Here is a 19,263-nt window from a genome sequence, read left to right as displayed (position 1 = left end):
GTAACGACTGCCCTGTTTCTCTGCTACATTTACTTCTTGCTTGGATAAGATTCAGTTATATAACTGCAACTGTACTTTAACTCAAGATTGTGATGCAGCAGACACTAGAAAATGTACTTGGAGCACATCCAGTGGGGAAAATACTACCCAAATATTATTACAGTGTGAACAACAGAAAATTAACTTTGAAGTCTGACTTTCATTCGTATAGATTTCTTTGTTTTAATTATGACTGCCAGTAAGCCTACAATCATTCTTACACTACATACGAGGGTAGGCTGAAAAGTTCTAGCCTACCCTTGTACAATAATGTTAGTGATTGTAAAAAGGCAGTGAAATAATCTGAGGCAGATTCAAATCAAATTCAGTTTGTCATAATTTGCAAAACAAAATAAATTTGCATCTCTACAGTTTCATCTGCTACTCAAGTAAAAAGATTTCTCATTTTGAAAATTCAATTCATTTGTATAGCGCCATGTTATTACATATGTTGTCCCAAGACACTTCACAAGGACAAGGTGTAACCTCACTAACCCCCTGAGAAAGCACATAGGCAGCAGTGGTAAGGAAAAACTCTCAGGCTTTTTTTGAGGAAGAAACCTCAAGCAGACCAGACTCTGGGGTGGCCCAATGCTTTGGACATTCTAACAGTAACATACAGTAGTATTCAGAATAATAATAGTGCTATGTGACTAAAGAGATTAAACCGGGTTTTGAGTATATTTCTTATTGTTACATGGGAAACAAGGTACCAGTAGATTCTCACAAATCCAACAAGACCAGGCATTCATGATATTCACACTCTTAAGGCTATGAAATTGGGCTATTAGTAAAAAAAAAAAAAGAAAAGGGGGCGTTCACTATAATAGTAGCATCTGCTGTTGACGCTACAAACTCACATTATGTTCAAACTGCTTTTTTAGCAATCCTGTGAATCACTAAACTAGTATTTAGTTGTATAACCACAGTTTTTCATGATTTCTTCACATCTGCAAGGCATTAATTTTGTTGGTTTGGAACCAAGATTTTGCTCGTTTACTAGTGTGCTTGGGGTCATTGTCTTGTTGAAACACCCATTTCAAGGGCATGTCCTCTTCAGCATAAGGCAACATGACCTCTTCAAGTATTTTGACATATCCAAACTGATCCATGATACCTGGTATGCGATATATAGGCCCAACACCATAGTAGAAGAAACATGCCCATATCATGATGCTTGCACCACCATGCTTCACTGTCTTCACTATGAACTGTGGCTTGAATTCAGAGTTTGGGGGTCGTCTAACACAGTGTTTTTCAACCTTTATTGAGTCGCGGCACCCTTTTTATATTTACAAAATCCTGCGGCACACCACCAACTAAAATAATATTATAATGCTATTACCTCTGGTTTTGCGCAAAACCCAATTATCGAAATAGAAAATCGATACAGAAAACATCTCAAGTAGGGCTGTCACGATTAGAAATTTCTGGAGACGATTAATTGTCAGACAAATAATTGCGATTGACGAATATATTGTCTATTTTTTTTTTCTTTTTTTCCCCTTCTTTATATTCTACTATTGTAGTATAATTACACAACTCTGGAAGAACGTTTGGCTTCCGTGAGTGGAGAAACTGGAAATGGTGCAACATTTTATTTTTATCTTCATTTTACGTACAGTCCCAACTTTTTCTGATTTGTGGTTGTTTCTGTTGCATTTCTGAAATTGTTTCTCCTCATCAGTCACGTTTTGTGCTTAAACACTGCATTAAGCTCAAGACTGAACAAATAAATACCTTTGGAAAATAACAGCTGTTAAAGTTCAGAGTTCTCACCTGCTTTTTGTGATCTCTGCGTCTGAACATTTTTTTTTTTGTGTATCTCAGTTCATTCATATATTCTCATTTTTTTAAATATGTTTTTAAAGATATTTGACCGTTTATTTCATCTCATGATCTCATAAATTCAGCATACGACGCGCACATGGTGTGAACAGGACGGTAACGGCAGAATCACACCTTTAGAGAAAGTTCAGAGAGAAGTAAAAGCTTCACGTTTTCGTTTTGTTAACATGTTCACTCCATTTAAAATCCTCTCTCTGCTCCGCGCTCGCTGCGCACTGAACGTGTCGCGCCTGCATTCAGGAATCTCCCTCCCTCACTCACCCCCTCCCCTCCCTCACTCACCCCCTCCCCTCGCAGTCTGCAGCCTGTTAACTCCGCGCGCGTGCGCACACAGGCACTGACACACACACCGACAGCTCCGCATTTTAGACGGCTTTTGAAGAAGACGGCACTGTTTTAATCGGCCGTCAGCCTCCTTGTTATTGTCCCGCCTTATAAGACGAGAGCGAGGCTGCAGCACAATGACGTCAGATTCTGAGTCGTTTTATGCTTTGTGGATAAAATAAATAATTCACGGTAATCGCGAATATGAAAAATAATCGCGAATATGAAAAATACCCACGGCACCCCTGACGATCGATCACGGCACCCTAGGGTGCCGCGGCACCCCGGTTGAGAATCACTGGTCTAACAAACTATCTGCGGCCCTTGGACCCAAAAAGAACAGTTTTACTCTCATCAATCCACAAAATATTCCTCCATTTCTCCTTAGGCCAGTTCATGTGTTCTTTGGCAAATTGTAACTTCTGCACGTCTTTTATTTAACAGAGGGACTTTGCAGGGGATTCTTGCAAATAAATTAGCTTCACACAGGCGTCTTCTAACTGTCACAGCACTTACAGGTAACTCCAGACTGTCTTTGATCATCCTGGAGCTGATCAGTGGGTGAGCCTTTGCCATTCTGGTTATTCTTCTCTCCATTTTGATGGTTGTTTTCCGTTTTCTTCCACGCGTCTATGGTTTTTTTTTTTTTGTCCATTTTAAAGCATTGGAGATCATTGTAGATGAACAGCCTATAATTTTTTGCACCTGCGTATGTTTCCCCCTCTCCAATCAACTTTTTAATCAAACTACGCTGTTCTTCTCAACAATGTCTTGAACGTCCCATTTTCCTCAGGCTTTCAAAGAGAAAAGCATGTTCAACAGGTGCTGGCTTCATCCTTAACTAGGGGACACCTGATTCACACCTGTTTGTTCCACAAAATTGACAAACTTACTGACTGAATGCCACACTACTATTATTGTGAACACTATACTATTATTGTGAACACCCCCTTTTCTCTCTCTTTTTTTTTTTTTTTTTTTTTTTTTTTAAGCTAAGCCCAATTTCATAGCCTTAAGAGTGTGCATATCATGAATGCTTGGTCTTGTTGGATTTCTGAGAATCTACTGAATCTACTGGTACCTTGTTTCCCATGTAACAATAAAAAATATACTCAAAACCTGGATTAATCTTTTTAGTCACATAGCACTACTATTATTCTGAACACTACTGTAAGTACAACAGTGTTGTTCAACAATGCATGGAGAAGGCTGATCCTGAAAATGCAGAAGGTGGCTCCCATCTCCTGCTACATTACAGCAAATCATTGAGCTCGGCTTTTTGGGTTTGATGGAAATGTGTAGAATGAAATATGCACATTTTGAGTTCAGCCATATGCCAGATGGTGAAACCGCCCGGTGTCAGAAGTTTGAAGATGAGAACATAACGGCAACTTGAGCAGGCTTTTCTTGCTAAGATGATGTTTCAGTGACATCAACTGCACCAGGTCTACTCTGTCCAACTTCACACCAGGCTCTATCATACAACCCCTGGCAAAAATTATGGAATCACCGGCCTCGGAGGATGTTCATTCAGTTGTTTAATTTTGTAGAAAAAAAAAGCAGATCACAGACATGACACAAAACTAAAGTCATTTCAAATGGCAACTTTCTGGCTTTAAGAAACACTATAAGAAATCAGGAAAAAAAATTGTGGCAGTCAGTAACGGTTACTTTTTTAGACCAAGCAGAGGGAAAAAAATATGGACTCACTCAATTCTGAGGAAAAAATTATGGAATCATGAAAAACAAAAGAACGCCCCAACACATCACTAGTATTTTGTTGCACCACCTCTGGCTTTTATAACAGCTTGCAGTCTCTGAGGCATGGACTTAATGAGTGACAAACAGTACTCTTCATCAATCTGGCTCCAACTTTCTCTGATTGCTGTTGCCAGATCAGCTTTGCAGGTTGGAGCCTTGTCATGGACCATTTTCTTCAACTTCCACCAAAGATTTTCAATTGGATTAAGATCCGGACTATTTGCAGGCCATGACATTGACCCTGTGTGTCTTTTCGCAGGGAATGTTTTCACAGTTTTTGCTCTATGGCAAGATGCATTATCATCTTGAAAAATGATGTCATCATCCCCAAACATCCTTTCAATTGATGGGATAAGAAAAGTGCCCAAAATATCAACGTAAACTTGTGCTTTTATTGATTATGTACTGACAGCCATCTCCCCGGTGCCTTTACCTGACATGCAGCCCCATATCATCAATGACTGTGGAAATTTACATGTTCTCTTCAGGCAGTCATCTTTATAAATCTCATTGGAACGGCACCAAACAAAAGTTCCAGCATCATCACCTTGGCCAATGCAGATTCGAGATTCATCACTGAATATGACTTTCATCCAGTCATCCACAGTCCACGATTGCTTTTCCTTAGCCCACTGAAACCTTGTTTTTTTCTGTTTAGGTGTTAATGATGGCTTTCGTTTAGCTTTTCTGTATGTAAATCCAGGTTCCTTTAGGCGGTTTCTTACAGTTCGGTCACAGACGTTGACTCCAGTTTCCTCCCATTCGTTCCTCATTTGTTTTGTTGTGCATTTCCGATTTTTGAGACATATTGCTTTAAGTTTTCTGTCTTGACGCTTTGTCTTCCTTGGTCTACCAGTATGTTTGCCTTTAACAACCTTCCCATGTTGTTTGTATTTGGTCCAGAGTTTAGACACAGCTGACTGTGAACAACCAACATCTTTTGCAACATTGCGTGATGATTTACCCTTTTTTAAGAGTTTGATAATCCTCTCCTTTGTTTCAATTGACATCTCTCGTGTTGGAGCCATGATTCATGTCAGTCCACTTGGTGCAACAGCTCTCCAAGGTGTGATCAGACTAATGAGCAGATCTGATTTGATGCAGGTGTTAGTTTTGGCGATGGAAATTTACAGGGTGATTCCATAATTTATTCCTCAGAATTGAGTGAGTCCATATTTTTTTCCCTCTGCTTGGTCTAAAAAGTAACTGTTACTGACTGCCACAATTTTTTTTCTTGATTTCTTATAGTGTTTCTTAAAGCCAGAAAGTTGCCATTTGAAATGACTTTAGTTTTGTGTCATGTCTGTGATCTGCTTTTTTTTCTACAAAATTAAACAACTGAATGAACGTCCTCCGAGACCGGTGATTCCATAATTTTTGCCAGGGCTTGTATAAAGGACTGGTGAGAATGTGTCAAGCTTTACTGTGTTGGTTTCTCACAATGCAAAAGATGGTGAACCACACCCTTTTTCTGGGTCAGGCTCAAAACTTCTCGGTCGCCCCTAAAGGGGAAGCCCCACTATCCAAGCGATCTGGATGTTCCCACCCTTCTCAAAGCATGTGTCCTCTTTGTCCAAAATGTACTCCTTCTTGTCTTCAAACGTGTCCCTTGTGTTTTAGATGAATTTAAACTGCAGAGCCTCGACCCAAAGGGTCACTCCTTTTACTGTGTGGGCCACGTGTGCATTGTCTGAACCTGACACAGCTGGAGCTGAAGGGAGCTCTGAGGGCTGTTTGCCTTCTCTAAGCGCTCAGGCTCAACCAGACTCACCCGTTGCACCAGTGGCGCTACATTCCCGGAGCAAGAGAGACATTCACCTGTGCGTCTGGAAGACTTTGATCCTCCCAGGAATAGATGCACTCTGGATCTCACTGGAAGGACATTCTGTAGAGACTTTCAAGTCCAGATTTAAGACGCACTTATTTTCCCTTTTCTATGGCTCGCATACTGGCATAGTATGGTGCTATGCTTTCTACCCTTTTAAATTCATTTTGGTCACCTTTAGTATTTCTTTTGTTTTTCTTGTTGCTTAATGCTGACAAATTATACCATATTTGTTGTCTTTCTGCCACTTGATTCTGTTTTTTTTTTTCTCTCTCTCTGTTTGAGGTGTGGCTCCATCCAGAAGTGGGAGTGGGGTGTCCTCTTCTGAAAGCCTCCCATCCTGGACACCAGCATGGACTCCCAAAATCACTGTATATTTGTAATGTCAAATGTGTCGGCAGTATGGTCCAAGCAGAGGGTCACCCCTTTGAGTCTGGTCTGCTTGAGGTTTCTTCCTCAAATCATCAGTGGGAGTTTTTCCTTACCACTGTCGCCTGTGTGCTTGCTCTAGGGGTTGGTAAGGTTAGACCTTACTTGTGTGAAGCGCCTTGAGGCAACTTTATGATTTGGTGCTATATATATATATATATATATATATATATATATATATATATATATATATAAACTAGACTGATTGAAGGACATACTGTCCAAGTTCGGTTATAAGGAAAGGACAGTTAAAAAAATAATTATAATGGTTCTACTGTCCTGTGTTCATGTTTGTGTATTATACAGTATATAAATATTTTATATTTTCACGACAGGTATAAGTTGTTAACTTAAGGGGAGGAGATGTGGTATTGGAGGTATTCATTGTGTTTGAGTTACAGGATCATGAGTCCTTGGGTTTTATGTTTCTAATTGTCCAACAGAGGGCGATGTGAGACGTTTGAGTAGCCAAAGTGCATGTTGAGGATACAGAGGAAGTTGACTGCTGTCGGTACATAACCCGGACACTTTACTGCGCATGGGCACAGACTGGTAGGCAGAACACTCCAGACTCCACGCAGATGCAGTGAGAAAATGCACGGGAAGAGGACTCCGACCAGGGGCGCCGCCAGGGATTTTGTGCCTCATGAAAATCTTACTGCCCCCCCCCCCCCCCCCCCCCCCCTATTATTTTGTCAGTATTATAATTGTATTAGAGGACTCTCTGGGCTCCTAAAATCCATCTCCTTATTCTCCCCTTTTTGGCACCCCTGCTTCTTACTACTTGTCAACTCTTAATCCCAAAGATCGGAAGCGATATTGTGAGAAATTAAATCTTGGAGATGATGACCATGAAGGCTTTCAAGTATTTGGAGGCGTACAATTATTTTATCAGTGGTCCTGTGAGGGAATGCTGTTATTAGCCTGCTGCTGCAGACATTAATGACTTTCTACCATCTTTATGGGCTGAGTGCAGCAGCAGGACGTGCCTTGAAGTTGAGAGACTTTTTAAATGTGACCCAAAAAAGACGCTTCTGCATAGTCCAACCGGCATGCACATTCATGCGTCATGCTGCAGATCACTTGTTGACAGTCATTAAATGCAGCAGCTCTGCGTGTGCACGCAGTGCAAGATAGAAAATAATGATGAAGGAAAAACAACTAGTGTGGAGCCAAAGGTTTCTCTGTGACCAAAAAAAAAAAAAAAAAGCCACCACAAAGATGTGGCTGTTTTAATTATGTACACCTGCATATTGATTGCATACACCTGTGTATGCCTGAGCACAACACAAGATCCACAAACACAAAATCAACCCATATACACACTAAATTTAAAAACCTGACAGCCACCCGTTAGAACTGAACCACGGGCTCTTGGACCTCTACATTTCTTCTCGCTGGCTTTATTTCTTCTGCAGCTTGCAGTCATTTTGACACCGGTGAGTCCAACCTTTCACTTTGTGTTCATATGTTGCCTGCAAAATTTCTCTTTTGTGTGCTTGCGTTCTGAGTAAATGCTCGTCTTTAGGAATGTTAAACTGTGTTTGATTTCAAAAGAATGAACTGAAAATCAGATCGCTGTTTGCACATTTAGGCTGATCACCTAAATGTGGAGCTGCACAGAGCAAACCAAAGGAAAAAACATAAAAAATGTGATAAGTTAAAACACAGGGTGAGCTCATGTGATATGAAAATCTTTCAAACAGATTGTCATCCATTTGGATGTTATGTATTTGTTTTTTTAATTCACGGTGCTGAGCTGATCGGTCAGCTTGTGATGGATCACCGACTGCACGCTTTAAACAGTGACATCTTCAAATATTGTGCACAGTCAGTGGCTGAATATGAGTTTTCTGCCTACCAGTATGGCCCCCGCACCGGTGCACTCTGGTGCATGACGTCATCATGATGCCTTCTATGGGGCAAAGAGGTTCAGTAAAATTATTTTTTGGGAACCCAGTTCATGAGTGGACGTTGAATCTTTTATGAAGATGCAGCATACAGGCTCTGTGGAAACAGCGTATATTCTTCCCCTCAACCCTGTTAACACATTGCAACTGATTCATGTCCACCATAGGGTCAGACTTCACACCACACCGAGCCAAACACCTGACCTAGTACATTTGAGAAATACAACTTAAAGGACAGTGTGCACATATGGAGAGATGATTGACGGTTTGAGTGCGGTGGAATGAAGCTATGTATGTTAAATGGAATAATAAATACAACGCAATGCTAAAATACCCTCGGCCGTATGATCATTTTCTTCTTTATAATTTGCAGTTTAATTGGTATCCCAGTGCAAAGTACAGTATGTATGTGTGTGTGTGTGTATTATACGTTTATTGTTATTTACATTAATTAAGATGCTATTGTCTTGCATACAACTTGTACATATTCTATAAAGCCATTTGGGCACCTTTTTCATTTTATTGATTTGAATACATTTAGCACTAATTATTGGAACACATTATTATTGAAGCCTCTAAACAACTCTCAAATGACCTGAAAACAAAGACTGTTCAAAATCATGGTTTAGGGGAAGGATACAAAAAGCTATCTCAGAGATTTCAGCTGTCAGTTTCCACTGTGAGGAACATAGTGAAGAAATGGAAGACTACAGGCACAGTACTAGTTAAGGCCCGAAGTGGCAGGCCAAGAAAAATCTTAGATAAGCTGAAGCGAAGGATGGTGAGAAGAGACATTGTCAACCCACAGACCTGCTCCAAAGACCTACAACATGATCTTGCTGTAGATAGTGTCTCTGTGCATCGTTCAACTATGCAGCGCACTTTGCACAAAGATGCTGTATGATGCTGTAATGCAGGGGAAGCCTTTTCTGCATACGCACCACAAACAGTTGCTTGAGGTATGTTAAAGCACATTTGGAGAATCCAGCTTCATTTTGGTATAAGGTGCTGTGGACTGATGAAACTAAAATTGAGTTATTTGGACATAACAAGGGGCGGTATGCCTGGCTGAAAAAGAACACAGTATTCCAAGAAAAACACTTGCTACCTACAGTAAAATTTGGAGGTGGTTCCATCATGCTGTGTGGCCAGTGCAGGTACTGGGAATCTTGTTAAAGTTGAGGGTCACATGGATTGCAGTCAATATCAGCAGATTCTTGAGAACAATGTTCATAAATCAGTGACAAAGTTGAAGTTGTGCCGGGGCTGGATCTTTCAACAAGACAACGACCCTAAACACTGCTCAAAATCTACTAAGGCATTCATGCAGAGGAACAAGTACAATGTTCTGGAATGGCCATCTCAGTCCCTAGACCTAAATATTATCGAAAATCTGCAGTGTGATTTTAAGCGGTCTGTCCATGCTCAGAAACCAACAAACCTGACTCTCTCTCTCTCTATATATATATATGTGTGTGTGTGTGTATATATAAAATTTAAACAAATAAAAAGGATGGAAGGATGTTGCGATAAATGCTGGTATATGCATCTGGAGATCTTCTGTAAAGAAGAATGGTCCAAAATACTTTCAACCAGAATCCAGACTCTCATTGGAAGCTATAGGAAGCATTTAGTGGCTGTTATTTCTGTAAAAGGAGGATCTACTAAATATTGACGTATTTTTTTTCTGTTGGGGTGCCCAAATTTATGCACCTGCCTAATTTTGTTTAAAGAATTATTGCACACTTTCTGTAAAGCCTAGAAATTTCATTTCACTTCTCAAATATCACTGTGTTGGTCTGGTATACAGTATGATATATTTAATTGAAATTTCTGATCCAAACAAGCAATGATTTATAAAGGAAAATCATGGAAATAATCAGGGGTGCCCAAACTTTTACATACAACTGTATCACTGTCACTGCTGCTCTGCTTCTAACACTACCTTAATATTTATTCATCCCATACAATACAATCATCTTATATTTGCACATAGAGATTTTCATTGCACTGTCCTGTAGGACTTTTAACTATGTATACGTTTTCAAATTATCTGTTTGCACCAAAAAAGGAGAAGCTCTCTCCAATCTCCTTGTACATTTTGTATAATGACAATAAAGGGCATTCTATTCTATAACTGTCACTGCCTACGTTGCCCAACCTATAAAATAAAATTCTGGAGCCGCCACTGTGAAAGTGTTTAAGTAAATTCTTTTCAAATTTGCAAGTCATTCATTTTATTTCACAATTTCAGCTATGATAAATGCATGTTAAGAATATATTTGTATACAGTATTTAAACAAGTCAAATCTAAGATGTACCACAGGAAAACAAGCAAATGAGCAGTTTTTTAAAATGATTATTTTATTTATTAATTTTTTAAAATGAAGATTCTCTCATGCACTGTGAAACGAGAGCAATATGGCAAACAGTTAAGTGCAAAATCAAGTTAAATTGAGCATGTTTGCATGTTTTGCACATTGATGTACCAGAGGATTGTACCACCAGATGGCACCCAGAATACACCTAGTATAAAGTATATTAAAAAAGAATCCTCAGGTGTAATGCAGAATTTAAACATGAGCAAATGTCAAGATGCATCAGGTATTATTAAGGTGTTTATGAGATGACTGCATAAATCATGTCTGGTGGTGTAAATCCATAATTCTGGATCATCTAAACATTATCCTAAAAAAAGCACTGTAATGTTTGTTCTACATTCAACTGTTCGACTCAACACATCAGCTCGACTTTGTCAGAATGACTGTACTAGATCCACACATAATTTGACATTGAGAAAATTAGTTTATTTATTTTTCAATTTCAGCTGTCTGCTGCAGCATATTGCAGATGAAAGTGAATATGTATGAAAGAAGTTCTTTACTTCCTTCACTCTGCAGTGATTTGGATGGACATAAGTGATCATAGAAGAGATCTGGCTCTTGTCCTGCTGGGTACAGAGAAAAATACTATGATTTGAAGTATATTAACATCTGATTTATCTGCCCCAAAAAAGAAACACTTCAAGATGTTTACTAGTTTAATCAATAAGATGCCAAACATAACATTCCCTATAAATTGTTGGCCCTGAACAGTAAAACTACCTTGATTGAGTTCTTTTTTTTTTGTCTCGATCCAGTACTTATATTTTCCTTGATATTACATGTGCACGGGACACACTGCAAATACATTAAAATCAATCCAGCGTATCTGCCTGACAATTGAACAGCTCTGTAATAATATGGTTTGCTGTGTGGTTAATTGTCTAAGTGTATCATCTGAGAAGTCTCTGTGCCAGTATTTCATTTGAGTGAAATTTTCACATTTATTTAATTTGATATGCAAGTTTGTGTGAAGGCTCTCAGTTGTCCAGGTGGTTTCCGTAGTAGAGAAGCTTGAATCTTCGACTGGACTGGGTTGCTTGACGTGAGGACATTTCGCAGAAGCTTCCTCAGCTAAAATTCTTGCTCTGGTAGTCTGACGTCTGTCTTGACTCTTGTAGAGAAGAACAAACAGAAGCCACAAAAGCTGGAGTTTTAAACCTAACCAGACCCCTCCTACTGAGAGGCAGACTGCTATTGGCTAGTGACTAAACAATTGCTTTAATTAGCACCTATTGTGCTCTGGTAAGCACCCTCCTAATGACAGGGTAGCTGTCCCTCCTAACGATGGGACTGACGGCTCTCCTGATGAGTCTCCTGATGACATGAATGACTTTTGCTCATGGTAAGAATTTCATCTATTTTGGAATAAGGCTGCAAGTTAACAATATGTGGTAAAATTGAAGCCTTCAAGGGTTTGTTTTAGCAAAAGACATGGTCATTGGGTGTGTGTGTGGGTCAAATTTAGATTTTCTTTTTCTTCCACTCTGATGTCTACCATACACACACACACACACACACACACACATATATATATATAGGTGAGTTGTAAAATTGCCCAGGTGAGATAGATCAAATTTATCAAAACTCAATCACTGGAGTCAAAGGTCAAAATATGCTTGTTTTTTTCCAACTCCAATTTGCACCAAACATGGAACTGCCAAGCAAAGTCAAATGCACCAAATGCCAGTCATTGGGGCCACAGTCATGTCAGCCTGTGTGTTTGTTGACTTGCTCCTCCCAGGTCAGGTTTCTGATTTCTACCAAACTTGGTATGCCAATGAATAGCAGGGCAGATATGTGAAACAACTGTGCATTTTTATGGTAAAAACAGCAAATATTGCACAGAGATTACTTGATATATAATTGTTTTTCCCCATATCGCATCAAGCTCTTTTTTTCACCCGTTTTTTTTTCTAAATTAATGTAGTTTTGATCTGAATGGATTCAACATGTAAGAAGACAGAACATGACACTTCATTTGTGTCTGTATGACATACAATATTAAAGACTTTTTTTTTTTTATTAAGATAATCCAGAACGGCAAGGTGGCCATCTTGGATTTTGCTCTTTATTATCCTCAGGGGTAAAATTTAGTTTGGAATAATATTATTATATCAAACAATGTCTGTGCAAAAATTGCACTTTTCCCATAAAACATGCATGCACAGACTTATTTATTTTTAAATACCTTCCCCACTACGAGTTTGAACCAAAGGTTGACCCATCATGGCCATTAAAGAATTGATTTTGGCAAAGATCAAGGATTTTCAAGGCAAGGCGAATTTATTTATATAGCACAATTTGACACAAAGTTATTCAAAGTGCTTTACAGAGGCATTAAAAACAACAAACAAGATTTAAAGCAACTGATATAAAGAAAATAAATATTGAGAAATATAGAAAAAACAGGCTTTGATCACAATAAAAAGTACAATAATGATAAACTTAAAACAAGAATTCATTCTCAGCTTTGGCCCAAATGTGACACACATTCTGGTGGATTCCAGATTTGCCCAGGCAAAGTCAGCCATTTGGGTGAAGGTCAAGGTCATTGGGGTCAAATGTCAGATTGCCATAGCTGTTATTGTCTTCAAAGCCCATGGGTACGCATACCTCGTAGATTACATAAAAGCAATGACATCACCAATGTATAAACAAGTTGTCAGTCAACTTTGTCAAACTTGGGATCTGTACAAATTAGGACCCAGCCAGTCTTGTCCTGCTCTGTTCCTTTTCACAGTTATCTCATTAATAATAAGGTAAAAGAATGGATTTGGCCAACTGGATAAAAATTAATTACAACAAAGGGTGCAACATGCTTTTAATATCAATAAATGCCAAATAATAATAGAAAAGTTAGCGAAGGCATTTAAAACGTTATTCTAACTTTTAAAAATGATTTTTGCCAACCTATGTGAAAGCTCAAGCGTCTGCGATAATTAGTGGCTGATGAGCCAAAATCTCCTCCGCTGAAAGCTGCAGCGTATCTGCACAGATAGAACTATTGTTCCAGTGGCACACGGCCCGCACGAAATGCCGCCTTCATATTTCTTTTTTGGGCTCACAGACACAGTATAAAATAAAAAGGAAAAAATAAAAACCCACTCTCAAACACTGAGACTAACTACAGAAGTGTTTGAACAAATATTTAATCAACTCATTTAGTTTTTTTTTTTTCCACTTAAATGTAGAATATAAATCAGTGCTCATGAAGACGAAAGTAATAACAGAGGATATAGAACAAATAACCGTTTGGTCTGAAGGACTGGAGCTCAAGGGTGTTCAGTTTAGGTTTGTGCCATTTCCCTTTACGTACTGAAATTCCTCCAGATTCTTAAAATAGTTTAATAATATGCTGCACTGTAGAGAGATAAATATCCAAATCCTTTCCAGTCTTTGTGTGAGGAATAAAAAAAAAAAAAAAAAAAAAAAAAAAAAATCAGTACTTTTCTCATACATTAGTATGTATTTGTGAATTACAATTGCCCAGGGGTGGATCCAGAAATTCTTGGTGTTGGGGGGGGGGGGGGGGGGGGGGGTTGTGTTCTGCACATTCATAGTATGACAGGGTAATATTGTCACTGATATTAAAAAAATTATCATTTTTATACCGGTAGTAAGCAACTGTTTCCATCTTGATTACTATCATAAAAAAGTCAAATTTGCAAAGTAAAATACATTTCATTCAATCAATCAATCAATTTTTTTATATAGCGCCAAATCACAACAAACAGTTGCCCCAAGGCGCTTTATATTGTAAGGCAAGGCCATACAATAATTATGTAAAACCCCAACGGTCAAAACGACCCCCTGTGAGCAAGCACTTGGCTACAGTGGGAAGGAAAAACTCCCTTTTAACAGGAAGAAACCTCCAGCAGAACCAGGCTCAGGGAGGGGCAGTCTTCTGCTGGGACTGGTTGGGGCTGAGGGAGAGAACCAGGAAAAAGACATGCTGTGGAGGGGAGCAGAGATCAATCACTAATGATTAAATGCAGAGTGGTGCATACAGAGCAAAAAGAGAAAGAAACAGTGCATCATGGGAACCCCCCAGCAGTCTACGTCTATAGCAGCATAACTAAGGGATGGTTCAGGGTCACCTGATCCAGCCCTAACTATAAGCTTTAGCAAAAAGGAAAGTTTTAAGCCTAATCTTAAAAGTAGAGAGGGTGTCTGTCTCCCTGATCTGAATTGGGAGCTGGTTCCACAGGAGAGGAGCCTGAAAGCTGAAGGCTCTGCCTCCCATTCTACTCTTACAAACCCTAGGAACTACAAGTAAGCCTGCAGTCTGAGAGCGAAGCGCTCTATTGGGGTGATATGGTACTACGAGGTCCCTAAGATAAGATGGGACCTGATTATTCAAAACCTTATAAGTAAGAAGAAGAATTTTAAATTCTATTCTAGAATTAACAGGAAGCCAATGAAGAGAGGCCAATATGGGTGAGATATGCTCTCTCCTTCTAGTCCCCGTCAGTACTCCAGCTGCAGCATTTTGAATTAACTGAAGGCTTTTCAGGGAACTTTTAGGACAACCTGATAATAATGAATTACAATAGTCCAGCCTAGAGGAAATAAATGCATGAATTAGTTTTTCAGCATCACTCTGAGACAAGACCTTTCTGATTTTAGAGATATTGCGTAAATGCAAAAAAGCAGTCCTACATATTTGTTTAATATGCACTTTGAATGACATATCCTGATCAAAAATGACTCCAAGATTTCTCACAGTGTTACTAGAGGTCAGGGTAATGCCATCCAGAGTAAGGATCTGGTTAGACACCATGTTTCTAAGATTTGTGGGGCCAAGTACAATAACTTCAGTTTTATCTGAGTTTAAAAGCAGGAAATTAGAGGTCATCCATGTCTTTATGTCTGTAAGACAATCCTGCAGTTTAGCTAATTGGTGTGTGTCCTCTGGCTTCATGGATAGATAAAGCTGGGTATCATCTGCGTAACAATGAAAATTTAAGCAATACCGTCTAATACTGCCTAAGGGAAGCATGTATAAAGTGAATAAAATTGGTCCTAGCACAGAACCTTGTGGAACTCCATAATTAACTTTAGTCTGTGAAGAAGATTCCCCATTTACATGAACAAATTGTAATCTATTAGACAAATATGATTCAAACTACCGCAGCGCAGTGCCTTTAATACCTATGGCATGCTCTAATCTCTGTAATAAAATTTTATGGTCAACAGTATCAAAAGCAGCACTGAGGTCTAACAGAACAAGCACAGAGATGAGTCCACTGTCCGAGGCCATAAGAAGATCATTTGTAACCTTCACTAATGCTGTTTCTGTACTATGATGAATTGTGAAACTCTTCAAATAGACCATTCCTCTGCAGATGATCAGTTAGCTGTTTTACAGCTACCCTTTCAAGAATTTTTGAGAGAAAAGGAAGGTTGGAGATTGGCCTATAATTAGCTAAGATAGCTGGGTCAAGTGATGGCTTTTTAAGTAATGGTTTAATTACTGCCACCTTAAAAGCCTGTGGTACATAGCCAACTAACAAAGACAGATTGATCATATTTAAGATCGAAGCATTAAATAATGGTAGGGCTTCCTTGAGCAGCCTGGTAGGAATGGGGTCTAATAAACATGTTGATGGTTTGGATGAAGTAACTAATGAAAATAACTCAGACAGAACAATCGGAGAGAAAGAGTCTAACCAAATACCAGCATCACTGAAAGCAGCCAAAGATAACGATACGTCTTTGGGATGGTTATGAGTAATTTTTTCTCTAATCGTTAAAATTTTGTTAGCAAAGAAAGTCATGAAGTCATTACTAGTTAAAGTTAATGGAATACTCAGCTCAATAGAGCTCTGACTCTTTGTCAGCCTGGCTACAGTGCTGAAAAGAAACCTGGGGTTGTTCTTATTTTCTTCAATTAGTGATGAGTAGAAAGATGTCCTAGCTTTACGGAGGGCTTTTTATAGAGCAACAGACTCTTTTTCCAGGCTAAGTGAAGATCTTCTAAATTAGTGAGACGCCATTTCCTCTCCAACTTACGGGTTATCTGCTTTAAGCTACGAGTTTGTGAGTTATACCATGGAGTCAGACACTTCTGATTTAAAGCTCTCTTTTTCAGAGGAGCTACAGCATCCAAAGTTGTCTTCAATGAGGATGTAAAACTATTGACGAGATACTCTATCTCCCTTACAGAGTTTAGGTACCTACTCTGCACTGTGTTGGTATATGGCATTAGAGAACATAAAGAAGGAATCATATCCTTAAACCTAGTTACAGCGCTTTCTGAAAGACTTCTAGTGTAATGAAACTTATTCCCTACTGCTGGGTAGTCCATCAGAGTAAATGTAAATGTTATTAAGAAATGATCAGACAGAAGGGAGTTTTCAGGGAATACTGTTAAGTCTTCTATTTCCATACCATAAGTCAGAACAAGATCTAAGATATGATTAAAGTGGTGGGTGGACTCATTTACTTTTTGAGCAAAGCCAATAGAGTCTAATAATAGATTAAATGCAGTGTTGAGGCTGTCATTCTCAGCATCTGTGTGGATGTTAAAATCGCCCACTATAATTATCTTATCTGAGCTAAGCACTAAGTCAGACAAAAGGTCTGAAAATTCACAGAGAAACTCACAGTAACGACCAGGTGGACGATAGATAATAACAAAAAAAACTGGTTTTTGGGACTTCCAATTTGGATGGACAAGACTAAGAGACAAGCTTTCAAATTAATTAAAGCTCTGTCTGGGTTTTTGATTAATTAATAAGCTGGAATGGAAGATTGCTGCTAATCCTCCGCCTCGGCCCGTGCTACGAGCATTCTGACAGTTAGTGTGACTCGGGGGTGTTGACTCATTTAAACTAACACATTCATCCTGCTGTAACCAGGTTTCTGTTAGGCAGAATAAATCAATATGTTGATCAATTATTATATCATTTACCAACAGGGACTTGGAAGAGAGAGACCTAATGTTTAATAGACCACATTTAACTGTTTTAGTCTGTGGTGCAGTTGAAGGTGCTATATTATTTTTTCTTTTTGAATTTTTATGCTTAAATAGATTTTTGCTGGTTATTGGTAGTCTGGGAGCAGGCACCGTCTCTACGGGGATGGGGTAATGAGGGGATGGCAGGGGGAGAGAAGCTGCAGAGAGGTGTGTAAGACTACAACTGTGCTTCCTGGTCCCAACCCTGGATAGTCACGGTTTGGAGGATTTAAGAAAATTGGCCAGATTTCTAGAAATGAGAGCTGCTCCATCCAAAGTGGGATGGATGCCGTCTCTCCTAACAAGACCAGGTTTTCCCCAGAAGCTTTGCCAATTATCTATGAAGCCCACCTCATTTTTTGGACACCACTCAGACAGCCAGCAATTCAAGGAGAACATTTTTACTGTGAACCCTGACTTTGATAATCACCAGTGACGGATTGACCGACTGGCCAGGAATTCCCATTTTGGCGTCCCTGCACTGGCTTCCAGTCGCTGCAAGATCGGATTTTAAGGTACTGTTATTAGTTTATAAGATTGCTCGTGGACTTGCACCTCCCTATCTGGCTGACCTGGTAAGCCCCTATGTACCAGCTCGGGTCCTGCGTTCTCAGGGTGCAGGACTTTTATGTGTTCCCAGGGTGAATAAAAAGTCTGCTGGACACAGAGCTTTCTCCTACCACACATACAACAGTCGGATACTGTGGAGACTTTTAAATCACGTTTAAAGACTCATTTGTTTTCCTTGTTTTATCATTAGTGTTATGATGTGTTTTTCTTCTTGTATTCTTTTATGGTTTTGTGTTTTTAAATTTTTAATTCAGTTTTTTTCTGTTTTTATTATGTTGTGTGAAGCGCCTTGAGACGATCTCATTGTGAGTTGGCGCTATATAAATTAATAAATTTGATTTGAATTTCCAAAAACACTTTATAATAGTATCATGCAGATCGTACAAGTTTATTCTACTTCTATGGACAGACAATACAGTGCAAAAATTGTCATATTGTTGAACGCAATGAGATATGTTGAGCTCTTCATTTTTCCAGTGGAAGATAGCCACTAAGAAACTGTGGCAAACATTAAGCTGTGAAACTTAAAAATGTCCTCTTTTATTTTCTTTTTTTTTAAAAAACTTTTCCCCTTCTTTTTTTAATTTTTTTTTTTTTTATATATCTTCTTTTTTGGGGGGCTAGTGGGGCATGTCGGGTTCATGCTGTCACATGAAATAGAAGTCAAAGTAAATGTAAGAATCAACCTATTTTCCACATTGTTCCAACTTTTTGTCTAATTTGGAGTTGTAAAGGCTGATGCTTTTGCATTCTGTTATTTAAATTTCAGTATTTTTAGTTAAATAATAACAAGTAGATATTTATCTTCACTGCAGGTTTAAAGACTACATTTGTCAAAAGTTTTTTATTATAGAAAAGATTTTTACGTCCACCAAGGAGGTTATGTTTTCACCGGTGTTTGTTTGTCTGTTAACAGGATAACTCAAAACGTTTTGAACGCATTTGAACCAAATTTGGTGGAATAATGGGAAATATGTCCAGGATCAATCGATTAAAATTTGATGATGATCTGGAATATAGCATAATGTATTAGTTTGCCCTTTTGTGAATCCACATCCTTCGATATTGATATGTGGCGTGGCGGAGGTATGCGCTCTACCGAGTGCCCTTCTAGTTAGATTCTGTAATCATAATAATTAATAAAAAAAAGTGAAAAAATGTATAAAAGTCCATGGGTGCCCAAACTTTAGGGGGCCACTGTATATTACAAGTGCT

Source organism: Thalassophryne amazonica, chromosome 17 (genome assembly GCF_902500255.1).
Source record: "Thalassophryne amazonica chromosome 17, fThaAma1.1, whole genome shotgun sequence".
NCBI classification, from domain to species: domain Eukaryota; kingdom Metazoa; phylum Chordata; class Actinopteri; order Batrachoidiformes; family Batrachoididae; genus Thalassophryne; species Thalassophryne amazonica.
Note: the sequence above shows the minus strand (reverse complement) of the source record.